A 22,314-nucleotide genomic window follows, 5' to 3' on the forward strand; every position below is an offset into this window, starting at 1 on the left:
CTGCTGTGTTGAATGGTCCAACTCTGGAGTTATTGGGATACAGGTTCATGAGTACTAGAGCTTCTTGATGAATCCTTCCTCTTAGCATCACCTCACTGTGACTACTGTTCTGGAGGCTGCCAGCCTCCATCCAACCACATATCACATCACCCACTACTATGAGGAACTTCTTGCACTTGCCTGCTGACTAGTGATGTGTGGGAAGGAGTTGTCTCACATTATGGGACTATGCAGGGACTATAGATGTCTACACTTTGGTGGGGATGAGTTTATCTCCTTGTCTTCACATGGGAGAGAAATGTGACTTGGACCCTCCATGTTTGTGTGGTTCTATGAAAATAGTGGGTTCAGGATGAGTGTCATGGTCCACACCCAATGTGGTGTCATTGGGCACCAGGTGTTGTAGATGGTGAGGAAAGACCATGGGGTGCCCCAGCTGCGTGGGCTGGATGGCGGGGGGGTGGACCAAATTCTTCAGCACCAGGAGTTGGGATTGCAGCTGGGGCTGTAGTTCACCCTTGGACAAGGCCTATTATTCCCACCCTCTCCATCAGTGGGTTCTCCCCAGGCCCACACTCAGGGCCACTGATAATCACAGTGGTGACAACAACCCCTGGAATCTTCACTTTGCTGTTGGCTCAGTTGCAGCACTAAAGTCCACCTTAACTCTTGTCCCCAAGGCTGTGACTGAGGGTCAGACACCATGGAACAATGAGCTGATCTGGCCCTCTCATTTCCAGGCCAGGGCCCCCAGCCAGCTCCCTGGGCCTCTCTGGAGATCAAAGGGAATTCATCACAGTTGGCCAGTGCTACATGCCCCCAGGGTTCTCAGTGGCCTCATACCAGGAAACGACTATTGTCATCCACTGTCTAGGGCAGAGAGGGTCAGTCAGAGAATAGGGGACTGGGCCCCTCTAAATCTGGCCGTGTCCTCAATCTTCCATGGGTGAATCCCACCTATGTTCTCTCCCCCTGGCTGATGCCTAGGGAGAGAGGGTATGCTCAATCACAAGGAGTATTGTGAGACAGGACAAGACTTTAGTCTTGGCCACACTTATTTTTGGACCAGAGCCATGAAGGCTGCAGAACCATAACCCCACCAATACCCCTACTCCTACCCTTACTGCTACCCCTACCCCTAACACTACTCCTATCCCTACCCCTACCCCTAAACCAACCCCTACAACTACCCCTGACCTTACCCCTACTACTACCCCTGCCCCTACCTATACCCCTAACCCTAACCTAACCCTACCCATACCCCTGCAACTATGTCTACCCCTACCCCTATCCTTAACACTACACCAAACCATACTCTACACCTAAACCTACCCATGAACCTACCTCTACTCTTACCCCTAAACCTACTTCTAACCTTACCTCACCACTACCCCTAACTCTAACCCTAATCCTACCCTATGCCTACACTCACTCCTAACCCTAACCCTACTTCTACCATTACCATTACCCTACCACTAACCCTACCCTACCAACACTCCTACCCTACCTCTACTCTTACACCTTCCCATACCACTCCCCTACTTGTGCCACTAAACCTATTATACCCAGACCCGAATCTCTAACTTTAACTGTACCCCTACAGGTATACCTACTCCTACCACTACACCTAACAACTTCTAACCGTACCCTAAACCCTACTGCTAACCCTATTCCTACACCTACCACTAAACCAAACCTACCACTATACCTAGCCCTACATCTAACCCTAACTCTACCCTAAGCCCTAAACCTACACCTATGCCTACTCCTACCCCTACCCCTAACCCTACTCCAAACCCTATCTCTAGCCATGCACCTAACCCTACTATTAATGCTAACCCTACACCTACACCTACACTATACTTACCATGACCCCTACTTCTCCACTTATTCCGACCCCTGACCTGACCCCTATCCTACACGTACCCCATCCCTACCCCTACATCTAACCCTACTCTAAGGCTGCGCTTAACCAGACCCCTAATTCTACAACTAGCCCTACCTCAACCACTATCAGTAACCCTACCCCTACACCTAATCCTACCCCTACACCTACCTGTACTTCTAACCTTACTCTACCCCCAACCTTAACACTACCTCTCATCTACCTTATCTTTACACCTACATCTACCCCATCCCTAACCCTATTACTACCACTACCACTACCCACTTACCCACACTCCTAACCTCACCTTACCCCTACCTCTACCCTTGCCCATATCCCTACCCCTATCCCTAACCCTATTACTACTCTTGACCCCACTCCTACCACTAACCCTACCCATACATCTAATCCCAACCTATCCCTACCCCTAACCATACCCCTACCCATACACCCAACTCTACGTCTACCCCTACCTCTACCCTTAACACTACAACTAACCTTTCCCCACACTTAAACCTACCCATGAACCTACCCCTAACCCTACCCCTACCCCTAACTCTACTTCTACCCCTACCCCAACCCTACCCCTAACTCCACCCTACCCCTACCACTACACTGAACTATAACCCTATTGCTATACCAACTCCTAACCCTAACCCTACTCCTCCCCTTAGCCCTACCCAATCCCTAACCCTAAACCTACCCTTACACATAAACTTAACACTAACCCTACCCATACCAATACACCTACCCATACACCCACTCAAACCCCTAACCCTACTCCTGCATCTACCCCTACACTACCCCTACCCCTAACTGTACCTATACTCCTACCCTACCTCTACCTATACCTCTACACCTTCCACTAACCAGAACCCTACTAGTATAGTATCTACACATGCCCCTAACCCTAACCCTACCACTAGCCCTAAACCTACAAATACCCTACCACTTCCCCATTACCCTACCACTAACCCTAACCCTACACTTACCCCTACCCCTACATCTACACTTACTGTAACTCCTACTCCTCCCTTAACCCTACCCCTAACCTGAATCCTACTCCTAAACCTATACCGACACCTAAACCTAACCCTACCCCACCATTAACCCTAACCCTACCCCTCTCCCTACCTCTACCAGCAACCATACCATTGCACATACTTCTAGCCATATCCCCTTCCCCTAACCCTACTCCTACTCCTACCCCTACACCTAACCCAACACTTACCACTCCCCTAATCCTTCCCCCACCATGACCCCTACACTAAACCCTATTCTTAAGCTTACTCCTACCTCTACCCCTAACCCTACTACTAAACCTACTCCAACCACTACCCCTACTCTACCACAACCCCTAATCCTACTCCTAACCCTACCCAAACTGATAGCCCTAATTGGACCCTTAACCCTACACCTTACCTTACCTTTAACCCTACCCCTACCCCTACAACTACCCCTATCCCTACCCTTACCTGTGACTCTACCTTTACACCTACCTTTACTCCTTTGCCTAAATCTCCTAACCCTACCACTACCCCGAATCCTACCATACACTACCCCTACTCACAGGTATAACCTTACTCCTACAACAAGCCCCACACATACCATTAACTGTACTTCTATCCTACACTTTCCCCACCCCTAACACTATAGCTACTCATACCCCTAACCTTACTCCTATTCCTAAATCTACCCTTAACCCTAAACCTACACCTCACCTAAATGTACCCCTAACCTTCCTCCTACCATTACCCTTACCCTAAACCTGCTCTATACCTACCCATAACCCTACCCCTACCCCTACCATTACTCCTACCCCTAAATTTATCTCTACCTCTACCCCAACCCTAACCATACCCCTACCCTAACTCTATCCCTAACCCCACCTATACCTCTAATCCTACACCTAACCCTAACCCTACTTCTAACCCTACCATACCCCTACTCATAAGCTTAACCCTGCCCCTAACCCTACCACTAACCCTAACCTTATCCCTACCCCATCACCTATACCTACCCCTCACCCTATCCTTAACTCTAACTCTACCCCTACCCCTACTCCTAATTCTAATCCAAAATCTATCCCTAAACCTGCCCCTCCTCCTACTCCTAAACTTACCAATAACTTTTCCCCAAACCCTACCTCTACCCCAAACCCTACAGCCTACCCTAACCCTACACATAGCCTTAACTCTATTCCTACCCCTATTCCTAACCCTATCATAACCCCTACCCTTAACCCTATCCCTACCCCTAAAATATGTCAACTCCTAAACCTAGCCATACACCTACCCATACCCCTACCACTAAGTCTAAACCTAATCTTATCCCTACCACTACCCATAAGCATACCCATACCCCTATCCCAACATTTCCCATACACCTACCCTTACCCCAACCCCTAACCATATTCCTACATTACCACTACCACACCTCCTGCCCTAACAATAATCTGACACCTATGACTAACTCTACCCTCTCCTTGACCTTACACCTACACTTGCACTACTTATACCCCTACCCCTACCCCTAAACCCACCATTACCTCTTCCCCTAACAATACCCTATCCCTACCTCAAACACTACTCCTACCCCTACCACTACCCCTACCTACCCCAACTCTATCCATACTCAACACCTACACCTACTCCTAACCCTAACTGTGCCCCTATGCCTACACTACTCCTACATCTAACCCTAACTATACCCATACTCCCCACCTGACATTAACCTTACCCCTAATGCTACCCGTGCACTTACCCCAAACTCTACCACTATCCCAACCTCTAACCCTACCCTTACATCACTCATACCCCTAACCCTGCCCCCTCACTAACACTATCCTACCCCTATGACTAACCCTTCCCTACCCCAACAGTTACCCCTACCCTTGCACTACTCTTACCCCACCACCACCTTTAAACATACCCTTAACCCTTCTCCTAATCCTACCCCTAAAACTATCCCTATCCCTAGCTGTAATCCTACCCCTACCCTTAAACATACTTCTACCCCTAATCCTACCTATACCACTATACCTACCCCTGATTCTAAACCTACCCCTAGAGATCCCTGGGTGGCGCAGCGGTTTGGCGCCTGCCTTTGGCCCAGGGCGCGATCCTGGAGACCCGGGATCGAATCCCACATCGGGCTCCCGGTGTATGGAGCCTGCTTCTCCCTCTACCTATGTCTCTGCCTCTCTCTCTCTCTCACTGTGTGCTTATCATAAATAAAATTAAATTAAAAATAAATAAATAAACCTACTCCTACACCTAAACCTACTCTTACCCTTACCATTACTCCTAACCATACCAGCACCCCATACCTAAACCTAATGCTACTACTATCCTTATATCCACACTAAACCCTACCCTTTGCATAAATCTTACTGCTACACCTAGCTGCATCCCTACTAATAACCCTACCCCTAACCAATCCTCTACACCTACCCATACCCCCACACCTACCCCTATCCCTATCCTCACCATTACATATAATCCTAATCATACCCCTAGCCCTATACCTAACCCTATCCTACACCTAACCCTACCCTAGTCCTACACCTACCCTTAAAATGAATATTAAAACAAATGGTTTTCAAAGTGAAAGGGACATCAAGTAGAAATCAGAAATTTATCTTCTCAAAGGTACAAGAATCTGGGAAATCGGGATCCCTGGGTGGCACAGCGGTTTAGCGCCTGCCTTTGGCCCAGGGCGCGATCCTGGAGACCCGGGATCGGATCCCACGTCGGGCTCCCGGTGCATGGAGCCTGCTTCTCTCTCTGCCTGTGTCTCTGCCTCTCTCAGTCTCTCTCTATCTCTCTGTGTGACTATCATAAATAAATAAAAATTAAAAAAAAAAAGAATCTGGGAAATCTTTCTACTTCTAAAGTTCATTCCCAGAAGTTTGTTGTGAACATGATAGAGCCCATGGATATGGAATCCTTCTATGTGCTACCCCTCCTTGGGAATATTAAGAGGGGCATCATCTTGAAAGCAAGATAGATCTACAAAGACACTCACATCACTCTGGTTTTTGGCTGTCTTCAAAGAATGAAGCATCTTGGGATCATCATTAATGCTCAGGGCTCCAATCATCTTCCCTTTGATTTTCTCATAGTCTTTCTTGTACATCACCTGTGAAAAATCACACATGCCAGATCCCACCCATCAGGCAGTGTCACTGGGGGCCCCTGCCTGGGTGCCCAGGCCATATTCACATTGCTGGCAATCCTGCTGTTGGCTTTGGCTGCCAGCAAGGGGATGGCGTCCACTTTAATGTCAAACTTCTTTGCTCTTCTCCCAGTCATGCTTATAGATATTCTGAACAGGAGATTTCAGCAGAAAAATTGTTACAACAACATCTAACACAGAATCATTCACTAACAATAAGAAACAGACTGAAAATTTCTGTATGTACACTTTTTTCACCTCCAAACACTATACTTACCAAATGATAGTATAATTATTCATTAACCTGTCATCCAGCTTCTTCACTCCTGCCTCATAAGGATAATACACTTTCTTAATATCCTATGAACTCTCTAAAGTTTCTGCTATGTTGATGTATAAAGGACAATATAAAAAGACAACCACTTAGAGAAGATGAAATGTTACGTTCATAGGAGAGAGCTTGCCAAACGCTACAGAGATTAGCTGAGGGTAATTAAGAAGATGTTTCTGACCGTTATTTTTTTTAAGTTTTATTTAAATTCCTCTTTGTTAACACAGTATAATATTAGTTTCAGTTGTACAACATAGTGATTCAACACTTGTATACAATGCCTGGTACTCCTCACAGGTGCCCTCCTTCATCCCCATCTCCTGTTTTCCCCATCCTCCCTTACCTCCCTCAGGTTTTTATTAGTTTATTCTCTATAGCTAAGAGTGTGTTTCTTAGTTTGCCTCTCTCATTGCCCCTACCCTTTGCCAGTTTGTTTGGTTTCTTAAAATCTACATATGAATACAATTGTATGGTATTTGTCTTTCGCTGACTCACTTCAGTTAACATAATTCCTTTTAGATTGTAAATGGCATCTTTTCATCCTTTCTGATAATTGAGTGATATTCCAGTGCGTATATCTACCACATCTCCTTTATCCATTCATCTGTTGATGGATATCTTGGCTGTTTCCATAGTTTGGCTATTGTTGATAATGCTGCTATAAACATTGGGGTATATGTACCCCTTCAAATCTGTACTTTTGTATTCCCTGGGTAAATACCAATTGTACATTTGTGAATCATAGGGTAGTTCTATCATTAACTTCTTGAGGAACCTCCATACTGTTTTCCACAGTGGCTGCACCTGTTTGCATTCCCAGCAGCAGTGCAAGAGGGTTCCCCTCTCTCCCTGTCCTCACCAATACCTGTTGTTTCTTGTGTTGTTAATTTTAGCCATTATGCAGGTGTCAGGTGATATCTTATTATGGTTTTGATTTGCATTTCCCTGATAATGGGTGATATTGAGTGTCTTTCCATGTGTCTGGTGGCCATCTGGATGTCTTGTTAGAGACAATGTCCATTCATGTCTTCTGCACATTTTCAATTGGATAATTCGTGTTTTGGATGTTTAGATTCATACTTTGGATACTAACTCCTTATTGGATTTGTCATTTACAAATATCTTCTCTCATTTCATTTTTTTTCTCAGTTTCCCCAAATAATTTTATTGACTATGTCCATATGAGATTCCTTCTGCTGATGCAAAATATCCCCACATTAGTTGCTTAAAACAAATATGTAAGTGCTTTTATGGTTCTGAAGTCAGAAACTTGAAAGGAGCTTCATACTGCTAACAGCAACATGTCTGCAGTGTTGAACATCTAGAAGCTCAAAGAAGAATCAGTTTCCTTCCAATTCCAGTCTCTCTTGCTGTCTCCTGCATTCCTGGGTTCGTGGCTCTGCCTCCACCTTCAGAGCCAGCAGGGTAGGATTTTCGAAATCTCTCTGACACCAACTCTTTTGTTTCTGATGGTAACAGAAAATGTGGGAAATGAATTAGGAGAGCAAAGTAAGAGCCTTCTGAGCAGTTCAGCCTTAAAAGCTCCACTTATACTCTGGAAACAATTGCCACCATTGTTTTTATTGCATAACTCCTAATCTGGTCTTTTTAAACACCCATAACATTTCCCCTTCACATGGGCACATAATGGTAGATTTCTGAAGCTTTGATACTTAAATCACTTAAGTTACAGGCATTGACTTTGTGCTGGAGAAACTGTGGAGCCTTTGCTGGTACGTTGTACTTGAACTTCTCACTTTCATGTTTTGCTTTGTAATTCAGCTGGAAAACAGAAGCTATCCAAACAGTTGAGGATCCAGATTTCCTTGAGGGCATGTGGGAGAGTGTATATAAATGGCTGAATTACTTCTACCCTTTTTTGAAACATGCCTCAAAGTGATGGTCTATCCAGTCAAAGTCCATTACAAGGCCTAGACTCTGCTTCCTCTTTCAGGATTATGGTGTAATCCAGTTTGGGTTGTCATTTTTATAAACATCATCACAATGTATGTGTGGGAAACTCATTGTTGGATCTAAACTTTTAGGCTATGACTTCAGGACACGAACATTCAAAGTCTATTAAATTCTATGATCAGATAAATAACAAAAAAAGAGATAATTCTAAATAATTAAAATGCAGTATAATCAAAAAGATACATACATTCTGATTATTAAAAATTTAAAGTACAGAACTGTATTTAAAAAAATTTAAAGGTGACATACGTGGAAGAGGATATATAGAGAGCATGAGGCTGCTGAATTCTGGAGCATAAGGCAAATGCACGATTAAATGTTGGTAATAACCACCTCGGGAACAGTGCCCATGGCCGGTCCAGGCCAATGAGAAGAGCATGTGGTGACAAGACATTGCCTATGACACCCTGTTCCTCGTCAGCTTACCAAGTTCAGCTGGGCCAGTGATGTTAGCGTCTAACTGTTCCTTCTTGTGGCATAAAATATTAATATGCTAGAAAAGCTGCATGATGAACTGATAAGACTCCTGGGGTACAGTGATGTCATTCACTTCTTTACCGATTGCAAATGAGCTGTGATACTAAAACACGTTTTATCCTAGGATAGGATGTATTTTCCTTCCTGAGAAGGCTGTGGGGCATTAGCTACTGGCACCATGCAGCCCAAAGTGTGGTCTAGAAGCAGCAGCATCGACATCGCTGAGGAGCTTGAGAGAGAGTCAGCATCTCTCTCCAGACCAACTGAATCAGAATCTGTATTCTAAAGTGGTCACTGGGTGACCCACATGAGTGTGACTGAGACGCACTGCTCCTCTTCCCCGATCTTCACCCAGTTGGACCGTTCTGCTTTACAGCATCCTTGACCACCCTCTCTCTCTCACCATTATGTTTGAATTCTGTATCGGCATCCTGTATTCATTTTCTTTCTTTTTTCTTAAGATTTTTTACTTATTTATTTATGAGAGACACAGAGAGAGAGAGAGAGATGCATAGACACAGGCAGAGGGACAAGCAGGCTCCATGCAGGGAGCCGGACACAGGACTCGATGCCCGGTCTCCAGGATCACACTCCAGGCTGCAGGCGGCACTAAACCGCTGTGCCACCGGGGCTGCCCCGTATTCATTTTCCTATTACTGCCTGATGTCTTTCTTGTTTCTGTGCTCTTTACCTTTTGGAAAGCCTTTGTTAGCAAACTCAAGAATGGGAAATGCGGGATCCCTGGGTGGCGCAGCGGTTTGGCGCCTGCCTTTGGCCCAGGGCGCGATCCTGGAGACCCGGGATCGAATCCCACGTCGGGCTCCCGGTGCATGGAGCCTGCTTCTCCCTCTGCCTATGCCTCTGTGCCTCTCTCTCTCTGTGACTATCATAAATAAATAAAAATTAAAAAAAAAAAAAAAGAATGGGAAATGCTTGCCTTGTTCCCTACACAAATACGTGCTTTTGGGGAGGCGGGGCAAGATGGCAGAAGAGTAGGGTCCCCAAGTCACCTGTCCCCACCAAATGACCTAGATAACCTTCAAATCATCTTGAAAACCTACGAACTCGGCTTGAGATTTAAAGAGAGACCAGCTGGAATGCTACAGTGAGAAGCGTTAACACTTCTATCAAGGTAGGAAGAGGCGGGAAAAAAGAAATAAAGAAAAAAAAGGCACCAAGGGGGAGAGGCCCCGCGAGGAGCCGGGCTGAGGCCGGGGCGAGTGTCCCCAGGACAGGAGAGCCCCAGAAAAGACCCGTCCCGGAGACGCAGGGGCTTTACCAATCTTCCCGAACGGAAAGGCGCTCCCAGGGAGTTGGAGCAGGACTCCAGGAGGGGCGGGGATGGCCTCGGGCTCCCTGGGACACTAACAGAGGACATGGGCCCCGGGGGACGGTGTGCCACATCCCGCGGCCGAGCTCCCTAAAGGTCTGCAGCGCGCCCACGGCTGGACCTGGGAGCAGCTCGGGGGTGGCCCAGGCGGCAGCTCCGCGTGGAGGGAGATGCGTGGCCCCAGGAGTAGCTGCGCAGCCCCAGGAGTAGCTCCGGGGTGGCTCCAGCAGAGGGTCAGCGCAGAGGGAGCAGTGCAGACTGGAGGACGATTCCAACAGGGCAGGCCTGGGAGCACAGGGCGCAGGGGACACAGCCCAAGATCCGGCGCTCCCCCAGGGACAGGCAGAAGCCAGGAAGGCACAGGACAGCAAGGATGCTCCTGCCTCCGGCGGCCCCAAGCTGAGCAGATCAGAGGCCCCCGCCCCCACAGCATCCAGGCCTCTGCAGACTGAGGCCTCTGTAGTTACTGCAGGAGCTGAATCCAGGGCTGGACAGCTGGCCTCCACCACTGTTGTTGTTCCTCCTGGGGCCTCACAGGATAAACAACCCCCACTGAGCTTCACTGTGGTCTCACGGGATAAACAGGTTAAACAACTTTCACTGAGCCCTGCACCAGGCAGGGAGCTGAGCAGCTCCCCCAAGTGCTAACACCTGAGAATCAGCACAGCAGGCCCCTCCCCCCAAAGACCAGCTAAACTGATAGGGGAAAAACAAATCGACCAAGCAGCACTAGAAAGTTCCAGGGGAAGTCAAGGGATTTGCAGTATACAGAATCAGAGGATACTCTCCCTTGTTTTTTCTTTTTAGTTTTCTGTTTGCTTCCCCTGCCCCCGCCCTTCTTTTTTCTTCTCTTCTCTTCTCCTCTCTTCTCTCTACTCTTTCCTTTTTTTTTCTCCTTTTTTTTTCTTTTTCTTTTGTTCTTTCTCTTCTCTCTTTTTCTCCTTTTCCCAATACAACTTGTTTTTGGCCACTCTGCACTGACCAAAATGACTAGAAGGAAAACCTCATCTCAAAAGAAAGGATCAGAAACAGTCCTCTCTCCCACAGAGTTTCAAAATTTGGATTACAATTCAATGTCAGAAAGCCAATTCAGAAGCATTATTATAAAGCTACTGGTGGCTCTAGAAAAAAGCATAAAGGACGCAAGAGACTTCATGACTGCAGAATTCAGATCTAATCAGGCAAAAATTAAAAATCAATTAAATGAGATGCAATCAAAACTAGAGGTCCTAACGACAAGGCTTAACGAGGTAGAAGAACCAGTGAGTGACAAAAAAAACAAGTTGATGGCAAAGAGGGAAACTGAGGAAAAAAGAGACAAACAATTAAAAGATCATGAGGATAGATTAAGGGAAATAAATGACAGCCCGAGGAAGAAAAATCTACGTTTAATTGGGGTTCCTGAGGGCGCCGAAAGGGACAGAGGGCCAGAATATGTATTTGAACAAATCATAGCTGAAAACTTCCCTAATCTGGGAAGGGAAACAGGCATTCAGATCCAGAAAATAAAGAGATCCCCCCTAAAATCAATAAAAACCGATCAACACCTTGACATTTATTAGTGAAGCTTGCAAATTCCAACGATAAAGAGAAGATCCTTAAAGCAGCAAAAGACAAGAAATCTCTAACTTTTATGGGGAGAAATATTAGATTAACAGCAGACCTCTCCACAGAGACTTGCCAGGCCAGAAAGGGCTGGCAGGATATATTCAGGGTCCTAAATGAGAAGAACATGCAACCAGGAATACTTTATGCAGCAAGGCTCTCACTCAGAATAGAAGGAGAGATAAAGAGCTTCCAAGACAGGCAGGAACAGAAAGAATAGGTGACCACCAAACCAGCTCTGCAAAAAATTTTAAGAGGGACTCGGTAAAAGAAAGAAGAAGTCCAATGGAACAATCCACAAAAGCAGGGACTGAATAGGTATCATGATGACACTAAACTCATATCTTTCAATACTAACTCTGAATGTGAAAGGGCTTAATGACCTCATCAAAAGGCACAGGGTTTCAGACTGGATTAAAAAACAGGACCCATCTATTTGCTGTCTACAAGAGACTCATTTTAGACAGAAGGACACCTACAGCCTGAAAATAAACGTTGGAGAACCATGTGCCATTCAAATGGTCCTCAAAAGAAAGCAGGGGTAGCCATCCTTATATCAGATAAACTAAAGTTTATCTGGAAGACTGTAGTGAGAGATGAAGAGGGACACTATATCATACTTAAAGGATCTATCCAAAGAAGAGGACTTAAAAATCATCAATATATATGCCCCGAATGTGGGAGCTGCCAAGTATATCAATCAATTAATAACCAAAGTTAAGACATACTTAGATAATATTACACTTATACTTGGTGACTTCAATCTAGCACTTTCTATACTCGATAGGTCTTCTAAGCACAACATCTCCAAAGAAAAAAGAGCTTTAAATGATACACTGGACCAGCTGGATTTCAGAGTTATTTACAGAAATTTACATCCAAATGCAACTGCATGCACATTCTTGTCAAGTGCACATGGAACTTTCTCCAGAATAGACCACATACTGGGTCACAAATCAGGTCTGAACCGATACCAACAGATTGGGATCGTCCCCTGCTTATTCTCAGATCATAATGCTTTGAAATTAGAAATAAATCACAGGAAGAAGTTTGGAAGGATTTCAAACATGTGGAGGTTAAGGACCATCCTGCTAAAAGATGAAAGGGTCAACCAGGAAATTAAGGAAGAATTAAAAAGATTCATGGAAACTAATGAGAATGAAGATACAACCATTCAAAATCTTTGGGATGCAGCAAAAGCAGTCCAGAGGGGGAAATACATCGCAATACAAGCATCCATCTGGAAAGAACTCAAACACAAAAGCTAACCTTACACCTAAAGGCGCTAGAAGAAAAAAAAAACAGCAAATAGATCCTACACCCAACAGAAGAAGAGAGTTAATAAAGATTCTAGCAGAACTCAATGAAACAGAGACCAGAAGAACTGTGGAACAGATTAACAAAACCAGGAGTTTGTTCTTTGAAAGAATTAATAAGATAGATAAACCATTAGCCAGCCTTATTAAAAAGAAGGGAGAGAAGACTCAAATTAATAAAATCATGAATGAGAAAGGAGAGATCACTACCAACACCAAGGAAATACAAACGATTTTAAAGACATATTATGAGCAGCAAATAAATTAGGCAATCTAGAAGAAATGGACGCATTTCTGGAAAACCACAAACTACCAAAACTGGAACTGCAAGAAATAGAAAACCTGAACTGGCCAATAACCAGGGAGGAAATTGAAGCAGTCATCAAAAACCTCCCAAGACACAAGAGTCCAGGGCCAGATGGCTTCCCAGGGGAATTCTATCAAACGTTTAAAGAAGAAACCATACCTATTCTACTAAAGCTGTTTGGAAAGATAGAAAGAGATGGAGTACTTCCAAATTCGTTCCATGAGGCCAGCATCACCTTAATTCCAAAATCAAAGACCCAACCAAAAAGAATTGTATACCAATATCCCTGATGAACATGGATGCAAAAATTCTCAACAGGATACTAGCCAATAGGATCCAACAGCATATTAAGAAGATTATTCACCATGACCAATTGGAATTTATCCCCGGGATGCAAGGTTGGTTCAACACCCGTAAAACAATCAATGTGATTCATCATATCAGCAAGAGAAAAAACAAGAAGTATGTGATCCTCTCAATAGATGCAGAAAAAAACATTTGACAAAATACAGCATCCATTCCTGATCAAAACTCTTCAGAGTGGGGATCCCTGGGTGGCGCAGCAGTTTGGCGCCTGCCTTTGGCCCAGGGCGCGATCCTGGAGACCCGGGATCGAATCCCACATCAGGCTCCCGGTGCATGGAGCCTGCTTCTCCCTCTGCCTATGTCTCTGCCTCTCTCTCTCTCTCTCTCTGTGACTATCATAAATAAATAAAAAAATTAAAAAAAAAAAAAAAACTCTTCAGAGTGTAGGGATAGAGGGAACATTCCTCAACATCTTAAAAGCCATCTAGGAAAAGCCCACAGAAAATATCATTCTCAATGGGGAACCACTGGGAAATCAGGATCAGGACAGGGATGTCCACTCTCACCACTGCTATTCAACATAGTACTAGAAGTCCTATCCTCAGCAATCAGGCAACAAAAAGAAATAAAAGGCATTCAAATTGACAAAGAAGAAGTCAAACTCTCCCTCTTCACAGATGACACGATACTCCACATAGAAAACCCAAATGACTCCACCCCAAGATTGCTAGAACTCATACAACAATTTGGCAGTGTGGCAGGATACAAAATCAATGCCCAGAAGTCAGTGGCATTTCTATACACTGACAATGAGACTGAAGAAAGGGAAATTAAGGAGTCAATCCCATTTACAATTGCACCCAAAAGCATGAGATACCTAGGAATAAGCCTAACCAAAGATGTAAAGGATCTATACCTTAAAAACTACAGAACACTTCTGAAAAAATTGAGGAAGACACAAAGAGATGGAAAAATATTCCATGCTCATGGATTGGAAGAATTAATTTGTGAAAATGTCAATGTTACCCAGGGCAATTTACACGTTTAATGCAATCCCTATCAAAATACCATGGCCTTTCTTCAGAGAGTTCGAACAAATTATTTTAAGATTTGTGTGAAATCATAAAAGACCCCGAATAGCCAGGGGAATTTAAAAAAAAGAAAACCATACTTGGGGGCATCACAATGCCAGATTTCAGGTTGTACTACAAAGCTGTGGTCATCAAGACAGTGTGGTACCGGCACAAAAACAGACACATAGGTCAATGGAACAGAATAGAGAATCCAGAAGTGGACCCTCAACTCTATGGTCAACTAATACTCGACAAAGGAAGAAAGACTATCCACTGGGAGAAAGACAGATTCTTCAATAAATGGTGCTGGGAAAATTGGACATCCACATGCAGAAGAATGAAACTGGACCACTCTCTTTCACCAGACACAAAGATAAACTCAGAATGGATGAAAGATCTAAATGAGAGACAAGATTCCATCAAAATCCTAGAGGAGAACACAGGCAATACCCTTTTTGAACTCAGCCACAGTAACTTCTTGCAAGATACATCCACGAAGGCAAAAGAAACAAAAGCAAAAATGAACTATTGGGACTTCATCAAGATAAGAAGCTTCTGCACAGCAAAGGATACAGTCAACAAAACTTCAAGACAACCTGCAGAATGGGAGAAGATATTTGCAAATGACGTATCAGATAAAGGGCTAGTATCCAAGATCTATAAAGAACTTATTAAACTCAACAGCAAAGAAACAATCCAATCATGAAATGGGCAAAAGACATGAACAGAAATCTCACAGAGGAAGACCATGGCCAACATGCACATGAGAAAATGCTCTGCATCACTTGCCATCAGGGAAATACAAATCCAAACCACAATGAGATCCCACCTCACACCAGTGAGAATGGGGAAAATTAACAAGGCAGGAAATCACAAATGTTGGAGAGGATGTGGAGAAAGGGGGATCCTCTTACACCGTTGGTGGGAATGTGAACTGGTGCAGCCACTTTGGAAAACCTTTTGTGGAGGTTCCTCAAAAAGTTAAAAATAGATCTGCCCTATGAGTCAGCAATTGTACTGCAAGGGATTTACTCCAAAGATATAGATGCAGTGAAACGCCGGGACACCTGCACCCCGATGTTTATAGCCGCAATGTCCACAATAGCCAAACTGTGGAAGGAGCCTCGGTGTCCATCGAAAGATGAATGGATAAAGAAGCTGTGGTCTATGTATACAATGGAATATTCCTCAGCCATTAGAAACGACAAATACCCACCATTTGCTTCGACGTGGATGGAACTGGAGGGGATTATGCTGAGTGAAGTAAGTCAATCGGAGAAGGTGAAACATTATATGGTCTCATTGTTTTGGGGAATATAAAAAATAGGGAAAGGGAATATAGGGGAAAGGAGAAAAGATGAGTGGGAAATACCAGAAAGAGAGACAGAACATGAGAGACTCCTAACTCTGGGAAATGGTGGTGGAAGGAGAGGTGGGTAGAGGGTGGGGATGATTCAGTGACGGGCACTTAGGGGGGCACTTTATGGGATGAGCACTGTGTGTTATTCTATATATTGGCAAATTGAATAGCAATAAAAAATAAATTTATTTAAAAAATTAAAAATTAAAAAAATACGTGTTTTTTCCAAAAAAATAAAAAATAGAAATAAAATAACAACTGTTAGTATTGATGACAAAGGTGCACACATACAGATAAAAACAAAGTAAATTGAATATCCATATAAAGAGTACTTAGAGCTACAAATCCCCTCCTTAGCTCAGGAGATGCCTGTCATGTCTATTATCACCCCAGCAGAGGCCTGGAGTGGGCTTATCTCGAGTGGCCTCTGAATTGATGGAGCCAGGCCATCCTCAAAACAACAACCAGAATATAGTGCTTAAAACTAAGTCATCAAAGATATTGGGAGTCCCAGATACCAGATACAAACTCACACTCTACACAAATAATAACCCTAACTCTAAACTTAATCCTAACCTTAACCTAACCATAATATTAGATGTATCAGTAACAGAAAACCAAACACAAACCACAAGCTCCTAAGACATACAACTGACCCAAATGCCAACCCTAACCCTAACTAACCCTTTACCCTAACCCCAACCCTGACCGTAAACCAAACCCTAATCCTGACCCTGACACTAACCCTGACCCTGATGCTAAGCTTGACCCTGACCTTTATCCTAACCCTAACTGTGATCCTGACCCTGACCCTAACCAAAGATCACTAGTGTCTAAGAGTTAACAATATCAGTTTGTCACTGCATCTCCACATGAAAATTTTAGAAAGTTTCTAAATCATTCTGGTGATAGACTAGTTGCAAGCTGCAGGCCAAGATTCTTTCAGTGTTAAACACCTGGCCTCTCCACTGAGCCAACACACCAAAATGGGGGGCTAGCTTCTAACGTCCCTCAGGTGTGAGTGCTTATTGAAGGGTACGTCTGAGAAAGCTGGTTTCAAAGTGAAGCAGACCACCTTTCCACTGCCAGTAAGCAACCCTTGAAGAGAAGTCTACCTTCTTTTTGAAAAGGCTAGTGGAAACCTACATTCAATTATCTGTGGCTTCCCAGAGGCCCTCCAGCCCATATTTATCAGGCCTCCAAAACTGCTGTAGATATAGGTTTAAACTTCCTTGATTGAGAAGCTAGCCAGCTAGGAATTCCTGAGTCACAGAATTAATGTCAGGTCATTTCCAGTGCACCTTCACAGCTGCTGGGAAGTAAGGTCTCAGTTGCCTATAAGAGAGGCCTAGTGCAGAGCTTCCCTCAGGGAAAGCTTTGTCCTTGGATATAGGTAAACTGCTGTCCCTTTGCACTTCCAACACAGCTGAGGACACTAGGTTTCAACTCCCTGATGTGAAAAGCTAGTTGGAAGGTGCATTCTAGAAAGGCTTGTCTCCAAGTGTTTTTCAGTGCATTTTAGCTCCTCTCCAAACACATTTTGTAGTTGCTAACCCCTTGAGTAGCGAGTGGAAAGCTGCCTTCAAAGGACACTCATACAGCAGGTTCCATTGGGCCTCCAGTCCATTGTTGAGCCAAGGCCTACCTCCCTAAAGACAAAGGCTAGATGAAATTTCATTTGTAGAATGCTGTGTCACAGAGTTCCTATTTCTCCTTGTACCTGCACCTCCTTATTAACATTTGAGAGAGGTCCTGACTCCGGAGTTAGACTAGTTGCAAGCTGTAGGCCAAGAAAGGTCTTCCTAAGTGTTAAGTACCTGGCTTTTCCACTGTGCCAACACACCAACATGTGGGGTTAGCTGTTAAACTCCCTCAGGGTAAGTGCTCATTGAAGGGCACTCTGGGAAGGCTTGGCTTTCTTTTTTTTTTTTCTTTCTTTCTTTTTTTTTTCTTAAGGGCTTTGCCCTCAAAGTGAAGCAGACAACCTTCTGCCCATATGCAACTCTGTGGAGAGGCCTCTACCTTCTTTTTAAAGATGCTAGTAAAAACCTGCATTCAAGAAACTGTGGTGTCTCAGAAGCACCCCAGTGCATATGTACCACGCTTCCAAATTTGCTGTTGAGATAGCTTTGAACTGCCTTGATGTAGAGGTTAGCCAGCTAGGAAGGTCTAAGTTCCTAATTATGGTCAGTTCATTGCCACTGATCCTTCACAGCTGCTGTGGGGGTAGTCTATCTCACCTATGTGAGAGGCTTAGTACAGAGCTTCCCTCAGAGAAAGATTTGTCCTCAGAGATAAGTAGACTGCTTTGCCTTTGCACCAGCACCACTGCTAAGACATGTAATTTAAACTCCCTGATGTGAAAAGCTTGTCAGAGGGGCATTCCAGGAAGGCCTACATCCCCTAGAGGTGGACAGCACTTTACATGGCCCCTCCAAACTTACCAAGGAGCTAGGTTCAAAAACCATTCATTGAGAGGCCAGCGGATAGCTGACATTAAGGTAAGCTTCTGTTTAGGGTCCAAGACAGCCAGTTCCATTGTGTCTCAAGGCTAATGTGGGAGGGGCTAACTGAAAGTTTCACTCAAGGAATGCTAGTTCCTCAGTGTTCAAGAGGTTGCAAGGAATATGCACCTACACAACCACTGAGGAGAGGTTGTGCTAAGTCACCCTGGTGACAGATTCCTGGTCAGCTATAGGCCAGGAAAGCTGCTTTCTCATTGAAAAGTACCTGGCCTCTGCCCTTGCCCCTCCTCCACTGAGGTTGGCCCTAGCTGCTAACCTCCCTCAGCTGTGAGGGCTGGCATGTTGAAAGGTTCCCTCCAGAAGGGTCTGGTTCTCACACTGAAGCCCACAGCCTTGCCACTGCCTAGGCTCCTCTGTCTGCTGGGCTGAGAGGTTTGACTTTCCTCACAGAAGGGGCCAGTGGAGAGCTGTAACTCTTTATCATGTTAGCATCACCAATTGGCCATGGGCTTTTAAGGGTTTCATTTCTGAGCCTCTCTCTCAGCCTTCTTCTCAGCTGTATGAATCCCTGATCCCACTTCACAGCATCCACCCACCCTGGGATGAAAACTGTTCCCTGTAAATCCTACATCCTGAGCAGTTTGAAAGCTCCTGATGAGAGGCCCACAAGAGAGAAATCAAGCAAGTCATGTGACTCAGAAGGCTGGACATCTAGCGGGTTGAAAGCATTGACTGAACATCAGAAACTTGAAGGGTTTTCTTTCAAGAGAATACTTCCTCAGTTGGCTAACTATGTGCATACCTAGTATTTCTTCCACCTAAAGGGCAACTGAGCAGAAGGCTGCTCAGCAGGAGAAAGGTCACAGGTGAAGACTTCACATTTGTTTTTCAAAGACAGGTATTTCAGGGCACCTGGCTGTGCCTCTGTAAGTCGGTGGAGCATGTGCCTCCACACATGATTGGCGTGCCTCCCAAGTGCCAGCACCGCGTCAGATGGGTATAGAGCTGACCTCGACAAGCTAGATGGGCAGAGGATTAGGGATATTATGGCCCTCTGCTTTTGCCTCCTCTGGATCACCCGGGACTGATCCCAGGGATTGGGATGGCTGGGTCCTCCAGTAAGAGCATGTGAAGCTTGCAAAGGCATCACCCCTATCCAGGGTGTCTCTTGAGATGGCGGCTGAGAGTGGGGCAGCACTCTGAAGGGAGCAAGGAAGGGCCACGAAGGAGGTCAAATCCAAAGATGCTGGAAAGGACGGCGTCCCAGAGGCACCACCTTGACCTCCACCCTCTCAGCGTCTGGGACCCCGACCTTGAGGATGACCTTGAAGTCAGTTCTATGAAGGGGGGGGACAGACAAGTTTGTCCCCGACAAGCTTCACGTGGCAGAGCCCTCCTGAGTAAACAAAGACTCCGAGGAGTGGCAAACCCTAAATGCTTGTCTATTAGTTTGAACAATGATAAGAGATTGTGGAAGAGTAACTCAATTATGTGGAGAGGCTACAAGAACATAAGGATTTTTTTCCCTTTTTTTAAGATTTATTTATTTATGATAGACACACAGAGACAGAGACAGAGAGAGAGAGAGAGAGAAAGGGGCAGAGACACAGGCAGAGGGAGAAGCAGGCTTCATGCCGGGAGCCCGATGTGGGACTTGATCCCGGGACTCCAGGATCGCGCCCTGGGCCAAAGGCAGGTGCCAAACCGCTGAGCCACCCAGGGATCCCCGGATTTTTTTTTTTTTAATAGCAAGATCTGTTTGTCCAGCATTCTCATTCTCATGCTCAACTTCCTGTCCTTCAACATAAGAAGATAAGAAGGATGCTCCATTCACTCCCCTCCTGGCATTCTCCTCCAAGTCACCTTCCAGGGGCATTTGAGGGAGTGAGCTTCTCTGGAGGAAAGGGAGGGGAGTCGGCACACCCTCCTTCCACCTGCTTTGGGGGTGTGTTTTGTATGTGTTTCTGTGCTGCTGCAACTACTTTTTTAAAGTGTCTATAGTTAAAAAAAGTATTCTGGTTTCCTTTATATCCAAGTCTTATATTAGACTTTTGATAGGAGGAGGGAGGGTGGCCACATTTCTTCTGCCATGGTGGAGAAGGATAAGATGGGTGCAGAGCTGTGCATATTCTTTTCTGTCGTGGGGGTGAGCAGAAGATTTGGATTCAGCTGCTGTGGGATGGGATCTAATTTCTCCGTGAACAATCAGGCAAAATATCAGGCAAACAGAGAGCGAATAAAGGTTAGAAGAACATGGACAAGATTGGCTGTAGATGCTGGAGTTTCCAGAGCAATGATTGCACCAGAGGCATGTGAATGTCAAAGATTTCCGGGGACCATGTTTATGGATTGTGGGGGCCGAGAAAATTAAGGCCATTCCACCTCAAGTTTAGCATTAGCACAAGTACAGCCATCTTAGGCCCCTGGGAATAAGAGCTGAATTTTACAGGAAAAACTGCAGAATGTCCTTGACAGGGAATCCCATATCAGAAAGACAGCAGAGCTCAGAATGCCCTAGGCAGAGAATCCCATATCAGATCTTAAGAAACTCCCCTACCCTTTCCCCCATATTGGAATGAGAAAAAAAATTTCTCCACCCCTTCTGAAAATCCCCTAGACCAGCCCATAGAAAACCCAACTGTAACCCACTTCAGGGTCCAAGCCCCTGCACTGCTGTGTCAGGTATACTTGGACCCAAGTTCGAGCTTGCTAATAAACCCTTGTGTGCTTGCATTGGTGTCGGCTCCTTGGTGGTTTCTCAGATTCGCAATCTTGGGCACAACATTTGGGGGCTCGTCCGGGATCTGAGAAACCCCCAGGACCCTATCCGGAGGGTCCCACATGTGGTGATTGCACTCAACTTTTTCAACCTTTTGCATGCATATTTTCTGATAGCTCTAAACTGTACTTTTACCTGTAGGAATTCCAATCTGTATTGGGTCGACATTGGCTTAGGCGGACGCACTGGCAGGCTATCGACCAGGGGTCTTGAGGAGATGTCCCTTGCCCCTGCTGTGAGGACAGGGTCCTCATCTGTAAGGAGGACAGGGTCCTCATCTGGAGGGTCTTGGGAGATGTCCTTTGCACCCGCCTGGAGGACAGAGTCCTCATCTGTAAGGAGAGCCAACTGCCAGTCCTTCGGTTTAGTTTTTGTTTTGTCTCCACGGCCGCACTGGAATGTTTGTGTTACTGTGTCCTTGTTAACTGTTCGCACGCTGGTCTGCGTTACTGTATCCTTGTTAACTGTGCTTTTGTCTGCATTATTTGTTAACTGTCATAACTGTGCCTTTGTGTGGATGGGAGACATAATGGGGCAGACACAAACCACACCCCAGTCCCTTATGCTCTCCCACTTCTCAGACATTAAGAAAAGGGCTCATAATCTGAGCACAGACATATGGAAAGGGAAATTCCAAATGTACTGCATGTCAGAATGGCCAAGCTTTGATGTGGGATGGCCCTGAGAAGGAACTTTCCACCTACCTATTATCTTACAGGTAAAGGCCGTGATCTTCAGAGACAAACTGGATGGCAACCCTGACCAGGTGCCCTACATCCTGGCCTGGCAGGACATGATCGAGAATCCCCCTCCTTGGCTAAAACTATTTTTACCCCCCAAAGCAAGACCTCCCAAGATTCTAGCCCTGTGGAAAGCGGAGAAGGAGACTGACTCTAAGACCAAAGAGGCCCCTTATCTGGTCTTGCAGGA

This window comes from Canis aureus, chromosome 22, assembly GCF_053574225.1.
Source record: "Canis aureus isolate CA01 chromosome 22, VMU_Caureus_v.1.0, whole genome shotgun sequence".
Classification (NCBI taxonomy): Eukaryota; Metazoa; Chordata; class Mammalia; order Carnivora; family Canidae; genus Canis; species Canis aureus.